The sequence below is a fragment of the Balaenoptera ricei genome, chromosome 5 (assembly GCF_028023285.1).
Source record: "Balaenoptera ricei isolate mBalRic1 chromosome 5, mBalRic1.hap2, whole genome shotgun sequence".
In the NCBI taxonomy this organism is placed as follows: domain Eukaryota; kingdom Metazoa; phylum Chordata; class Mammalia; order Artiodactyla; family Balaenopteridae; genus Balaenoptera; species Balaenoptera ricei.
The window spans coordinates 4,273,773-4,288,898 of NC_082643.1; the positions used below are offsets into that span (position 1 = coordinate 4,273,773).

The 15,126-nt window shown below is 31.8% G+C and overlaps 1 long non-coding RNA gene across 1 annotated transcript in view; it reads right to left on the reverse strand.

Moving 5' to 3' along the window:
• Positions 1 to 11,177, reverse strand: part of LOC132366319 (uncharacterized) — a 45,233-nt gene extending 34,056 nt beyond the window's left edge. Inside the window, exons 1-2 of the long non-coding RNA XR_009503419.1 lie at positions 11,094 to 11,177; positions 756 to 834 (exon numbers count right to left, since the gene is read on the reverse strand). This is a non-coding gene — a long non-coding RNA (uncharacterized LOC132366319). The remainder of the gene's footprint in view (positions 1 to 755; positions 835 to 11,093) is intronic.
• Between the last annotated feature and the right edge of the window lie 3,949 nt (positions 11,178 to 15,126).

Below are 15,126 nucleotides of genomic sequence, written 5' to 3' on the forward strand. Positions count from 1 at the left end.
TAAAATCTGTATTGGTCAGATTTCAAGAAGAAAAGAAGAACCAGTAGGAGATATATTTTAAGAGGTTTATTGCAATAACACAGCTTATGTGATTATGGAGCTGCCTGAAATCCACAGGACAGCCCATCAGAATAAGCAGGCTGGAGCTCTCAGACATGAGCTAAAGCTGCTGTACACAGGCAGCATTTTTTCTTATTCAGGAAAATCTCAGCTCTGCCTTTACAGCATTTCAACTGAATCAGACCCACTCATATTACTCAGGTGAATGTTCTTTACTTAAAATCAGCTGAACTGTAATCACATCTATAAAATACTTTCAAAGCAATACAGATATTAGGATTTAATTGAATCACTGAAGACTATCACTTAGTCAAGATGACATATCAAAAGACCATTACGTATATATAAAAAAGGAGTTATATGCAACTTAGGGTTCTATTCAACAATCTTTGTTTTAAATATGGCATGAATTGACAATATTTGACATATTTTTCATGTGTATGTACTTATTTTGGAGATGGAGTTACATTTACAAACTTAGATTGGCATTAAAATACTCTTTGAAACTTTAAAGAAATACTTCAAATGATAATGCCATAAAAATGCCTTATTTCTGTTAATAAAAATTTCTGCCAGGCAACGATGTTTCCACATATAAAAACTGATCTTCTTTGGAGACAGGTAGTGGACAAAGACAAACTAAAACAACCAAAAGTTTAAGTAAATATTACAGCCAAACCCACATTCCTACATACCTTTGTCCTTTTACTCTCTGAAGAAGGTACATTTTATGTTTTAGTCTTGCAAACGGTGCTTTACCAAGTCAATCCAGAGCTTTAAAACGAAAGCAACAGAAGGAAAATGGGGGGTGAATTTTGACATCAATCTGAAAGACATTCATTTTGCATAATTTTATGATTTAAAAAATAAATAAAATCATTTTTTCCCATAGACAATTTGAGGCTTTGAAAGAGAATATTGGTATTTCATTGTCAACAATGAATTAAGAATATGGTACTTCAGGTAGTTATTAAGTTAGTTACAGAAAAAAAAAAAGCAAATAAACACTGTTTGAAAAAGCTCAACTTGGCAGTTTGTATCTGTTAAAATAAGTAAAATAACTTATTTTGCTTTTGAATATAGGATTTAAAAAAATAAACACATACCTAGATATCATAAATGGCTTCAAAAGTAAAATATTTAGTGTAAACAGAGCTAAGCAGAAAGTAATGCATGAATGCGTACATATATATTTGTATTATATATACACACATAAATATGCACATACATATATGTATTATTTATATTATATATGTGTATATGCACAGAAAAACATAATTAAGGAAGATTATATTCAGTATAAGGATGGGACTTAAATTTCTTGAAAGACATTATTTTTACATTTCAAATTTAAATGCATATTGGAATTTCATGGAGTTTCAGGAAGTCAGCCCAGTATAATAAGCAATCAATACAATAGAAGAAAAGAAAAACTGAAATACTTGCATTATGAAAACCATAAAAGAAAAGTAGACATCAAGCTAGGGAATCATAGAAATGCAAATGGAGTTTCAAGCAAAATGTCAAGATAGTCACGATTAATGGTAATTCAGTTTTCAAAATGGACATTTGATTGCCTCATACATATTAATAACACATGACAACAATTGTATTACAGGGAAATAATAGAATAATGATTTAAAAGGCCAAAATGTGTCCCCCCCCCAAAGCAAATCCTGAACCTGAATACAGACAAATGCTGTCCCAACCTTATATCCACTTCATATCAAATTTATATAAAAACATGGAGAAAAAAATAATTCACATAATTTTGAAAACTGTATTTTGATTGTATACTTTTAATGGAACATATTCTAAGGGCAACAAAAACCACCAAACAATCTTGGACTTTACTTAGTAATCTTGTTGTTGGGATGGTATTCATTTTGTAATGTTGAAACCATTTCCTCTGTACTGTGTGAAAGAGCAAATGAACAAATACATTGATAATGTTGGAAGCCACAATTTTTACTGAGAGAGAAAGAGAAAAGGAGAAATGAAACTGAAGTGCTTTATCTAACACTGAAGCATCATTAGAAATCTATATATGATGTGCTGAAAAATTAATGGGATCATGCCAAGAAGATAAGAAGCCAGTTTGAAAGGGCTCCTACTATCCTAAGTTTGGACATTATGAGCATCAAAATAACGATAATAATTAATAATAATAAGTTAGCACATTTAATAATAGTTTTACTAAAAATCTGTCAGTCTATACTTATACTCAATAAAAGAGGAAGGAAGGGGGAAAAAAGAAAGTTCTCCTTTAATGAAGAATGTCAATTTATAAATACATAAGGAATAATAAAATGAGAAAGCCCAATGTAAAAAATTGTTTAAACAAAGATCTCCAACAGATGTTAAAACCGTTGGGAGAAAGATGGCTGGGGTAAATATGTCGATCTTAAATTTTTCTGTCCATCTCTAAGGGTGGTTGTGGCCTTATAATTCTTGGAGCTCTACTCCTTGAAATTGTTGAACAGCTTAGAGTTTGTCAGAGGTGGTAACTTTTATAATGAGCAGTAGTTAGAATGGATATAATTCAACAGATTTCAATAAACAGGCTCATTTGCGATACTTACTCTTGAGTTTATTCGACATGTATTGAATGTTTGCTTACATTCCAGGCATAGTACCTACTTGGGAGCATACAGATTAACCAGCTGTATATCCAAATTTTAAATTGTTCAGGTCTAGATCAGGGACCTCCACTCTCCACGTACAAACAGCTAAGGGTATTATGGAAGCACAGAGTTGGATATCTTTGTGAGTACTGGAAAAATCAGAGAGGATTCTTTTTAAAAATAGAAGCTGAAGTCGACTATAAGAGATGAATAAAATGGGCTAGGTTAAGAGAAGGAAATTATATGTACAGGCACTGAAGACATGACATAAAGAAAATAGGATTCTATACTGCTAAAAAATGTAAGTGGCCTGGTTTGGTATAATATGCATTATGCATCAAATGGCAAGAATTGAGGTTGCATAGGAGAGCTATGACCATATAAAATAGGTTCCAAAATTATCCTAAAGAATTTGCCGTGTGTGTATGTGTATGTGTTTGTGTGTGTGTGTGCGTGTGTTTGTGAGCTTTTAATCTCTAGGTCTTGGGGTCATAGAACTGGATTATTCTTTATTTGATTCATGACATTATTTTATCATTGGGCCATGGGTGGTTCACGTGCAGGTAAATTTTCCAGGTCAATTTTCCAGGTAAATTTATGTTACTGATTTCTAATTTAATTCCACTGTGATCAGAGAGCATCCTCTATATGCTTTTAAGTTCTTGAGACTTGTATTATGACCTAACGTATGGTCTATGAGGCTGAATATACCATGTGCTTTATAAGGAATGTGTATTCTGCTGTTTTTTGTAGAATGCTCATTAAATATCTATTAGTTCAACTCAATTGATAGTGTTGTTTAAATATTCTGCACACTTACTAATTTTCTACCTACTCGTTCTATCAATTAATGAGAGAGGAGTGCTTTATGGCCCTCTGTATGTCTTCTTTGGAGAAATGTCTATTTAGATCTTCCACCCATTTTTTAAAAAGGTTTTGTCCTTAAGTTCCTCAGGTGCTCTATTGGTTTTTGTTGTTGTTGTTTGTTAGTTTGTTTGTTTGTTTTTGCCATGTGGCACAGTTTGTGGGATCTTAGTTCCCCGACCAAGAATTGAACCCAGGGCCCACAACAGCAAAAGCACTGAGTCCTAACCACTGGACTGCCAGGGAATTCTCATTCTGCCCATTTTTTGATTGGGTTGTTCATTTGTTTGTTTTTATATTGAGCTGCATGGGCTGTTTGTATATTTTGGAGATTAATCCCTTGTCGGTCACTTCATTTGCAAATATTTTTTCCCATTCTGTGGGTTCTCTTTTTGCTTTGTTTATGGTTTCTTTTGCTGTGCAAAAGCTTTTAAGTTTAATTTGGTCCCATTTGTTTATTTTTTTTTTATTTTCATTACTCTAGGAGGTGGATGAAAAAGATTTTGCTGCAATTTATGTCAATGAGTGTTCTGCCCATGTTTTCCTCTAAGAATTTTATAATATCAAGTTTCACATTTAGGTCTTTAATCCCTTTGGAGTTTATCTTCGTCTATGATGTTGGAGAATGTTCTAATTTCGTTCTTTTACATGTAGTTGTCCAGTTTTCCCAGCACCACTTATTGAAGAGACCGTCTTTTCTCCATTGTAAATTCTTACCTCCTTTGTCATAGATTAGGTGACCATAGGTGCATGGGTTTATCTCTCAACTTTCTGTCCTGTTCCATTGAGCTATATTTCTGTTTTTGTGCCAGTACCATATTGCCTTGATTACTTTAGCTTTGTAATATAGTCTGAAGTCAGGGAGCCTGATTCCTCTAGCTCCATTTTTCTTTCTCAAGATGAAAAAATGCTCAACATCACTAATTATTAGGGAAATGTAAATCAGAACCACAATAAGGTATCACCTCACACCAGTCAGAATAGCAAACAACAAATGCTGGAGAGGGTGTGGAGAAAAGACAGCCCTCTTGCACTGTTGGTGGGAAAGTAAATTGATACAGCCACTGTGGAGAACAGTATGGAGATTCCCTAAAAAACTAAAAATAGAACTACTGTATGACCCATCAATCCCACTACTGGGGATATACCCTGAGAAAACCATAATTCAAAAAGACACATGTACCCTAGTATTAATTACAGCACTATTTACAATAGCCAGGGCATGGAAGCAACCTAAATGTCCATTGACAGATGAATGGATAAAGAAGATGTGGTACATATATACAATGGAATATTACTCAGCCATAAAAAGGAATGAAATAATGACATTTTCAGTGACATTGATTGGTCTACAGAGTGAAGTAAGTCAGAGAAAGAAAAATACATGATATCACTTATATGTGGAATCTCAAAAAAATGGTACAAGTGAACTTATTTACAAAACAGAAATAGAGTCACAGATGTAGAAAACAAACTTATGTTTACCAGGAGTACAGGGGGGAGGAGGAGGGATAAATTGGGAGATTGGGATTGACATTTACACACTACAATATATAAAATAGATAACTAATAAGAACCTGCTGTAGAGCACAGGGAACTCTACTCAATACTCTGTAATGACCTATATAGGAAAAGAATTTAAAAAGAGTGGATATATGTATATGTGTAACTGGTTCACTTTGTTGTGCAGCAGAAACTAACACAACATTTTAAATCAACTATGCTCTAATAAAAATTAATTTTAAAAAATATGAGAGAAGAGTATTGAAATACTCAACTGTAATTTTCAAGCTGTCTGTTTCTTTTCTAGAACTGTTGGTTTTCCTTCATGTATTTTGAGCTCTGTCATTGAGTACAACACTTTTAGGATTTCTCCTTCTTCCTATGAATTAATACCTTTATCATTATTAATATGTTTTATTCCTGTTAATATTTATTTTTTCTAAATACACATTATCTGATGCCACTATAGCCATTTCATCTTGTGTTTGGCCCTTCTGTGGTAAATACCTTCTTTGTTTAATTTTTAACCAATTTATGCCTTTATACTTAAAGTGAGTTTCCTTTAAACAGCATAAAGTGAATAATTGTCTTATTTATCCAGTGTGGCAAATTCTGTCTTTTAATTTGATTTTTTTGAATAATTTATATTTAATGTAACATTCAGGACAATTTTATTTAAATCTAACATATTGCTTTTTGGTTTTTACATATCCCAAACATTTTTAAATTTTCTTCTTTACTTTTATTAATTAACAATTCTTATGATTCTGTTTCATCTCCACTATTAACTACATTTTATTTTAATTTTTATTGTTTTTTCTAGGGTATAAAATGTTTGTCTTTACCTTATCTACCACAAATGGTATTATATCACTTCATCTCAGATATAAAACTCTTACGACAATGTACTTCCACATATTCTCTCTTGTTTGGGCTGCTATTGCCATACAATTTAAATATGCATAAACTGAAGAATACTTTTTTGTTGGTTTCTGGTTTTTGCTTTAAGCGATTATTGTCATGTTTCTGAAGTTCTTTTCTGCTTAATTCTTTTCTGTCCTGGACTGTACCCAAACCTTCCCCTCTAAACTCTTGATCTCCATCTCCTAAACTCAGTGAGGACTCATGCCCTTTTTGTGTTCCAGGTCCCTAAATCTTTAGTCTAGATATTGCCCTGCCTCTTTTCCAAATTCTAAAAAATGTCATTTCATATATTAGGTGGAGATTTTAATTGTTTGTGGTGAAAGGTTAAATCCGTTCCCTGTGATACCATTATGAACAGAAGTGAAATTTCATGTGGGTTGTTTTAAGCCAGTCATAAATTTGGCAGAAGATTAGAAGGTAAATTGGGAATACATATTGATAAATACTGAATTTAGGGAAGTAAGGTAATTCTTAAATTCCTAATGAAAAGTGTTATTAAACAGTGTTTTATGTCTTGTATCCCAGGCACTTTGTCCTACATTGAGAACAGTTTTTAATGATATTCTTGTGAAAGCAGGAAGACACCTGGTACAACTAAACCAGAAATGAGTGCTCTTGGGAAAAACTATTGACACTCATCCAGGTCCTAGCTCAACATTGAGGAAAGCTTCAAATTCAGCTTATTATATAACAAGGACAGTCTTAGTCATCTACACTGCAAGTAGAATGGTAGAATGTGTCTTCAGCACCTACAAAACAAAATATATTTTATTTCCAAAGAAAAGCAAATGTCACATTAAATGTTTGTAGTCTACTAGTTCATTCAAGTATTGTACACATATATCACTAGAAGTTCTATAAAGACCAGTTATTTTTTGTTAATATTAACTACTATTAATAATCAGTTCATATATAATGTCTAATGTATAGTAGGCACTTGATATCTATGTTAATTGCCTGAAAGTGGAAAATCAGGAGTAACTATAACATGGCTGAACCTGGCCTTAATAGCAAAATTGCCTAGTTGAAAGCACCACTTGCTTCATGATCTATACACCTGAGATATAGGTACACACATAAAATATGTTGATGTTATATATGAAAATTTAAAACAACCAGAACATTATAATGGGGTCAGTAACAGAATTTTTGTTTCACAGGAGAGCACATATTAACACACAATATTCACTTTATATATGATGATAGTCTTTGCTTAATCATTGTTTTTCAATCCTTAACATATCCACATGAAGTTCTTTATTCCTGGAAAATTACTGTTACCTGTTTGTAGCATTACATTTGATTGAATGTGAAAGGCAATTTTCATTCAGTGCTTTTCTCCTGTACCGCTTTCAGAAAAAAAAAAAAAAAAAAGAAACAATCTAGGACAATTAACAAATCAAATTCAAGGATCCATCCAGTTCAATTATTCTTTTTAATAGTGTGGAATGATGTTTCTTGCTCATCTTTCACATGAAAAAGATAACAGAAAGGAAAATTGAACATGACAATTTCCACTAAGTGAGGAAAATGTTGCATATAAAGCTTTTCATTCTTATGAGAAATTTGAGTCTGAGTCTCTAATGCCAGTTTCCTTTCTCATCTCGAGGATGAACTCAAAGATTCTCACAAATTAATTCCTATTGCCAATGTTAATGACCTGAAATATTGTGTAAAATGATTCCTTTAATGTAATATATCAAGAAAACTATATTCTATCAGTATACATATAATTATTGGTATTGAGAGAAAAAAGAAGCAAACCAAATCAACAATACTTCTATAGTGAAGTAAGTAAAAATTATACCTATACTTTTCTTAACCTGTTTATTTTACTCAGGACAGTTTTATAAAAGTGAAAGAGATTCAAGAAAATGAAGAATACATTAAGTTAACATGATAACATAGGAAGGGTACACCAAAAAATATATTGTATTTTATCAAGATTGCTTATGGATTCAATAATATTTGAAGCAGATTATACAATGAGGCACAAAAATGAAAGTAAAAAAATTTACATTTGTCTCAGTAATTTTAGGTTTAGAAGACTTAATTTCCTCAAAAGTAAAATGGGGATATATGCTTATTTATTAACTACATTTATAGATTATTTTGATTATGAAACTAGATTATATTCCTGAAAGAACTTTAGTGGTTTTGAAAAAATACACATATAGTACTAAAGTATTATTGATAAAATCTGTAGAAAAAAGTATAGAATTTTTAATATAAATTTGTTCAAATTAAAAGAAAAGCATTTTAATACATTCAAAATTACTCTCATATTTTATTGGATTTTTATAATTTTATTTAACTTCTTTTCTTGGTACTTATCTATATTTCTCTAATTCACTTTCAAATGTTCTTCCTCTTTTAGCAATGAATATCAGAGTATTATGTCCATATACTTGGGAAAGTGGCTTTCTCTAACGTACATCTTTCTAGAAATACATGAAAAAATACTTATCCTTAGATTTCCATAAAAGTGCCATTACTAAACTTGTGCATAAAATTAATCACACAGCTTGAAGACCACAATGCATTTTACCAAATTTTATAAAATATTATCATTAATCTAACAGTGAGATCTAAAAGTATTACCAGAATAAATGTTCCTTATATAGGCAATAAAAATAATCAGTAATATTTTTCGTATTGAGGGAGTAAAACTGGAGGATGACAATATACAAGGTTATTATTTTTCATTTTATTGAAGTATAAAATACATACTCAAATGCCTAAATCATAACTCTACAACATACTGCATTTTGAAAGAGTGAACACATTCATGTGATGAACACTTAGATCATGAAAGAGAACATTGTCAGCATTCCAAGCGCTTCTCCTGCAGCTGCCCAATCACCTCTGTGTAAACCTGACCACTGCTCTGCTGTTGGAAATAATACATTATCTTTGCCTATAAGGAATAATATACAAAGAAATCATACAGCCAGGACATTTCAATGTCTGGCTTCTTCTGTTTAACATAATGTTCATGAGCTTCATCCATTGTATTGTTTATGACATTGATTTCTAAATCTTCACTGCTACATAATATCATTTTGCATTAACTTACCACAATATAATTATCCATTCAGCTCTTAACAGATATTTGAATCAATATAATTTTTTAAATATTATGAATAGCGCTGCAGTGACGATCTTGTGTATGTGGTTTGAAGAATGTATACACACATTTCTATTGGGTTTGTATCACCAGACAGTTTTCTAGAGTTTACTAATCAAGTTATTTGTTCACAAAATGTTTGTAAACTATTATCAGACTGAGGCCACTTTCAATTAGATTCTACTTTGTCCTTTTCAAATCACACAGAGAACATGGATAAATCCTCAAAACCTAAGCTTGAGGTAGCTCATGACTATGAATTATGAGTGAGAGAGGTTGCTGTTTTATTCCCCGGCCCTTCCAGTTCCAAGTTTGAAACAATCAGTTTCCTTGAAGCTGCATTCTATGCGATGAACTTCTTTCCCATTTTCCCCTATGATCAAGGTGTAGCCCCATGAGGATCTAGATTTATAATGGTTTTAATACCAGATTTCTATTCGATTTGGTCCTATTCTTTATCACCCATTCCCTACATTCCAGAAGAACCTGAAAGTATATTTTCCAAGTTTTAACGGAACTTGTGTATGCCAAAGTTCACTTTGATATTGGCGTACCTCCTAGGGTTACCCCCTGTTTTGAAGGATGCTTTTTGATATATATATTTGTTTACATAATATATAATTATAATTGATAACATATATGTATGCCAGCTTAGTGATTCATCACAAAATTATTTTCATATCATATTAAACATCTTATGTTCTGGGGGCTCCAGTCAGGACCCTCCCTCTGAGTATGTGCCATACTCCCTGATTCGGAAATCAAGGATTTTTATAGGGCTGCCTCATTCTCAAGTGACAATGGTAATATCTTCAGAAGGGCAACCCAGACAGCTCTGTTACACTATCCTTGTTTCTTCACCCTCTCTAGCTCATGATTATTTTATTTTCTTCACACACTCGTAATTTTTATTCTGTCCTTTCTCTTTCTTCCTTTCTTTCTCCCTTTCTCCCTTCCTTCCTCCCTTCCTTCCTTCTTTTTTCTTTCTTTCTTTCTTTCTCTTTCTTTCTTTCTTTCTTTTTCTTTCTTTCTTTCTTTCTCTTTCTTTCTTTCTCTTCCTTCCTTCCTTTCTTTCTTTCCTTCTTTCTTTCATTTTTTTCTTTCCTTTCTTTCTTCCTTTCTTTCTTTCTTTCTTTCTTTCTTTCTTTCTTTCTTCCTTTCTTTCTTTTGCAATGCCTTTTCCATTACAAAGTGAATCCAATTATGAAAGGAATTTCAGTATGGTATTCTTTTTTCTATCACCAGAGGCTATTTTATTGTATGAGACATAAAATAATTTTTTAAAGAGTGAATAAATGAATTGGTTCAACAACTAACTTTGGAAATTTAAAAATTACAGTCCATATTTTCAGGAAGAGAAAAATAGTTTACCCCTGAATGTAGACTCTTGGGCTGGGACCATCACTGGTGTTCTTGTTGTCAACTTATATGCAAAGAATGTGAGGTATAAATAATTCATTAAAAAGCTGAAAATGAGATTTCAAAACGGAAAAAAAATCTTAAAATTTAGTTTTTCTTAACTATCCAGGAAAAAAGGAAATGACTAAGGTGCCTGATAAAATGAGAAACTAGTATAAATTCAGTTTTGATGCTCAGGAATAGAAAGAGGTCAGTGGAATGTAATCACATCTGAAGGTACTGTAATTTATCCTTAAATTACTTTAAATGATAATAGGAACCACCTTATAAACTACAAAAGTCCTGTGAAAGTACTCAACTGAAAGCTCTATTACTTAGGATTGATCATTTATCATCCAATAAAAAATGGATAGCTATAACCTAGGAGAGATAGAACTAGAGGTATTTTACAAACACTTTATGAGCCAGCAACTTGATCACTAAAGTTAAAACTACTTGTGAGAGGAAACTGATAAACCAGCTTAGCAATACTACCTAATTTTGTTGTTATGTTAATTCTACACATATTGACAAATAAACTTCATGGCCAAAGTAGAGTACATTATTATTACTTTATATTATTTTTTGCTTACCTGTAGAGTTGTAACACAGCCCTCAGCAAAACAATGAAGGTCCAATTTCTCATTGGCCAATGAATGACCTTCTTATTTTCTGATTACTGTGTAAAAAATAAACATAGCTGTTTTCCAGAAAAACTTTATTTATGCATGCACTATCATAAAACTTTCTAGGTGTTGATGAAATATTATAGGTAAGGCCTCATCTTGTGTACTACTCTATCAATAGGCAATTTCATACTTCCCCACCTTAACACTGTTAGTCACTGGAAAAATTCACTGAGCACTTCAGTCTTGTCATAATCTGATAACTTTTGCTCTTCTCTACTACTAGCTCGAATGTCCTGCTGAGAATTAGAAGCCAAAGACCAGATATTTTAGAAGAAACTTCAAGAAGTATCATTTAAAAATATTCTATTTTCTGATAGGAATATGATAAAGGTCCTTTCCCTTTCTTTCTTGATCTGTATAATCCTCAATTTCGCCGGTTTGTAACTGTTTTTTTAAATTTTTTTATAATGGGATAAATTTTGAAAAACCACTGCTGCCCTATGATAAAGGTCACTGGGTTAAATTTTCCTGATTCTAACTGCTACAAACTTGTGAAAAATCAAATTATTATTTGCAGACAATGCCACTGCCAGAGTTTATAGTGATTCATTTGAAAATATGATGTATGTATACATATATAGATATAGACATAGATATAGACATAGACATAGATATAGATATAGATTTAGAAATAGATATAGATATAGATTACTTTTTTGTTAGCAAAAATACTCAGAATTGTTGCTAGATATTTTATAGTTACTTTGTTTTCATGTAGCTATAACTACTTGTGTAGGTTAATATGAATCATCTGTCCTTCATACCTGGGTATAATTACAGAAACTGGGTGTGTAAAACTGAAGATGATAGAAGCATAACAGTAAAAAATAAATTGCATTCAATTAAGTATTTTAAGGCATCTGTTAAGAAAAAAAAAGTTTGTATTTTATATACGGAAACATCTTCTGTAAAGTTCTACCCCAAATTCAAACTTGTACCTGTTCTGTGCCTTGGGGATTACCTGTCCTATGTGTGGTAAAAATTTCATTCCCTGTAAAGCCAGGAACACTCACAAAATTTGAAATCTTGGAGAAAGAGGGTTATTCCAAATCTTTAAACACTGCAGGTGAAATCTTTGGGAAAACATCTGGTGGGTACTGGATTTATGGTCTTAGAGTAGACCAGGTGATAAGGACAGCAAGAAGAAAAATGTATACTGAGAAGATAGAAGAAATCCAAAAGGCAGTCGTGAAGTATTATAAGCTATTTCCATAAGGAAAATTTAGTTCTCTGGCTTTGGTCTGTTTAATAATTATATAGACACTTGGTATTTATTTGGAACATAAAATAATGAGACTTTGTTTTAATTAATGAATGTTATTATATCTATAATATAGAATCTATATAAATGAAAATGGCAAATGAAATATGCACACAGGAAAAACCTAAGCTTAAAGAAAAATTCTCCCACTGAAACTGAGTCATTCTCATGATGATGAGAATTTGCCTAGAAAATATGCATTAATAAAGCAAACAATTTAAAGAGAAATGTCAATTTATGAACAAATATGGCTGATATTCTGGGTTGTGGGCCTGTTAAAATTCAGTCTAAATCTAAATATGAGACATGGAAAAGCAGATTAACGCTGGTCCAAATTCAATTAATGACATTAGAAGAAAATGAACACATAGTTTTTTAAAAAGAGATAAAACTTTAAAAATTATCTGCATTAAAAGGGGGACTTCAAAAATTGTTCCAGTCCTAGAGTGAGGTGTAACTTTGTGGTCTAACGTGATTAGTTGGTCCTCTGGGAAGTAAATTAGCATTACTGAAAGGATGCTTAAGTAATTTCTTTTTTTGATGGAAATTTAATGAGGTTTATTAGACCTTCTTGGAAATTCATTCAACAAAATATCCATCTTAGGAAGAGCTTTAAAGATCTTTAACCAGACCTGAAAGGAATCTAATGATCTTTCATCACTGAACCAAACTTGGGTCCACTTGCCCATGTGCAATAAAGTCAATCTACTGACACTGCGTTGTGGTGAAAGAAAGTGCAGCCTTTATTGCAGGCACCAAGCAAGGAGAATGGGCAGTTCATGCTCAAAAGACCCCAACACCCTGATGGTTTTCAGGGAAGGGGCTCTAAAGGCAGGGTGAGGGAGGGGGCTGCAGTGTGCATAATCAACTTGTGCAAAATTCTTGAACTGGTCGCCATCAAGATGAAGTTTCAAGCATCATCAACATTCTGGTTTCAAACAGTCTAGGGTCTATGTGACTGTGCCTAGCAGTTTTCATCTGGTGGGTCTGCTTCCTGTAAAAAACAACTTAGGACTGTGTGTCAGGCCTTTATCTGTATCTTTCAGGGAATTGTGAATGTGGTCATTTTGCCATGTGGTGGATTTACAGCCTAAATTATTACCACTTTCCTTGCCCAACAGGTATTCTTTATTCTACATCTTCACATTCCTAATCATTAACTCTTGAGCCAGCCTTTTACTTCAAAAGACAAGGACACAGGGGCTTGTACATGGTTTCACTTTCACCAGACTTTTTTCTTAATGCAGCCTAACAATTGACTACATAAAGTCTGTTTACTTTTAACCATAAATATCTTTGCCAAAAGAGAATATTTGAATCAGCTTTCATAGGATGTTTTTTCACTTGTGACAAATTTGATATAAAATTTTGATTCATGCTCTAAATTAATTGTCGAGTATTTTTTATTATTATGTGTTTCTCTTTTATTAAAATTTATTTTAAATGTCTAAATATTTTGCTTTTATGTACTTTACAATACCATTTCCAAATTGTTATTTTTTTCAACTTTATTTTATAGATTTTTCCTTTATAACACTTTTACTACCTTGATTTACATCAATTAAATTTTCTCAATCCCTGCAGTCCCTTTTGTGGTTATAATAATAAACATAACAGCAAAATACTCTTTGTAATTCAATTTAAATTAATATAAACTGCTTCTAAAAAATATAACAAAAACTAACAGGAAAAAAAAAAATTAAACACAACAAACTTTCTCCCTAAGGTGTGAATAGTATTTGTTCTTCATTAAATAATACATATACTTCATTAATGGGATGACAATTTATCAAATAATAATGAAGACTACAAAATATGATAAATAAACAAAACCACACGTTCTTTTTACAAGAGGATATAAATTACACCAAAAGTCATTCACCATCGTTATGACTAAAATAATAATTTTTTTTCAAAAAAATTTTTTGAGGTATAGTTGATGTACAATGTTACATAAGTTTCAGGTGTACAATGTAGTGATTCACAACTTTTAAATGTTACACTTTATGTATAGTTATTATAAAATATTGGCTATATTTCTCGTGTTGTACAATATATCCTTGTAGCTTATTATAATGATTTTTTAGAAAGAGAAAGAGATATTCAAAATACGAATATACCAAATCTCTCAGTTGGTTTTTTAAAAAAATATGTATTACAAACCAATTTTAAAGAAGAAAAAGAGGGGTGACAAAGACAACAAAACAAAAAAATAACTATTTTGAAATGTGTATATACCATGCATGATAAAAAATTGTGGCAAAATTATAAAACTATCACAAAATACTAAAAATATGGTCTTTTAACAAATGCAAATATTTTACTTTTTAGAAAATGAGATATAATTTTCTATAATTCAATGCATATTAGAGAGAAGCATTTTATGATTCTGTGGCACTATGCAAGAAACTTGATTCCCTGGTAAAGCAATATTATAAGTGGGCCACATATTCCTGTGAGAAAAGTAAATATTTCTGCCATGCTGTTCAAAGATGGAAAAGAGGGAAATGGTTCCCTTCCTCATATCTCTATCAAAGCTTTCTTGTTTTAATTTGTTTTTCTTTTTGCTGTTCTTATTAGGTGATTTCCATTATTCTTTTTTCCAGATTGCTTATGTGTTCTTGGTGGGAGGTGGTGTTGTAGTTGGAGGGGTCTAGAGCTAGGGCCAGGTGTGCA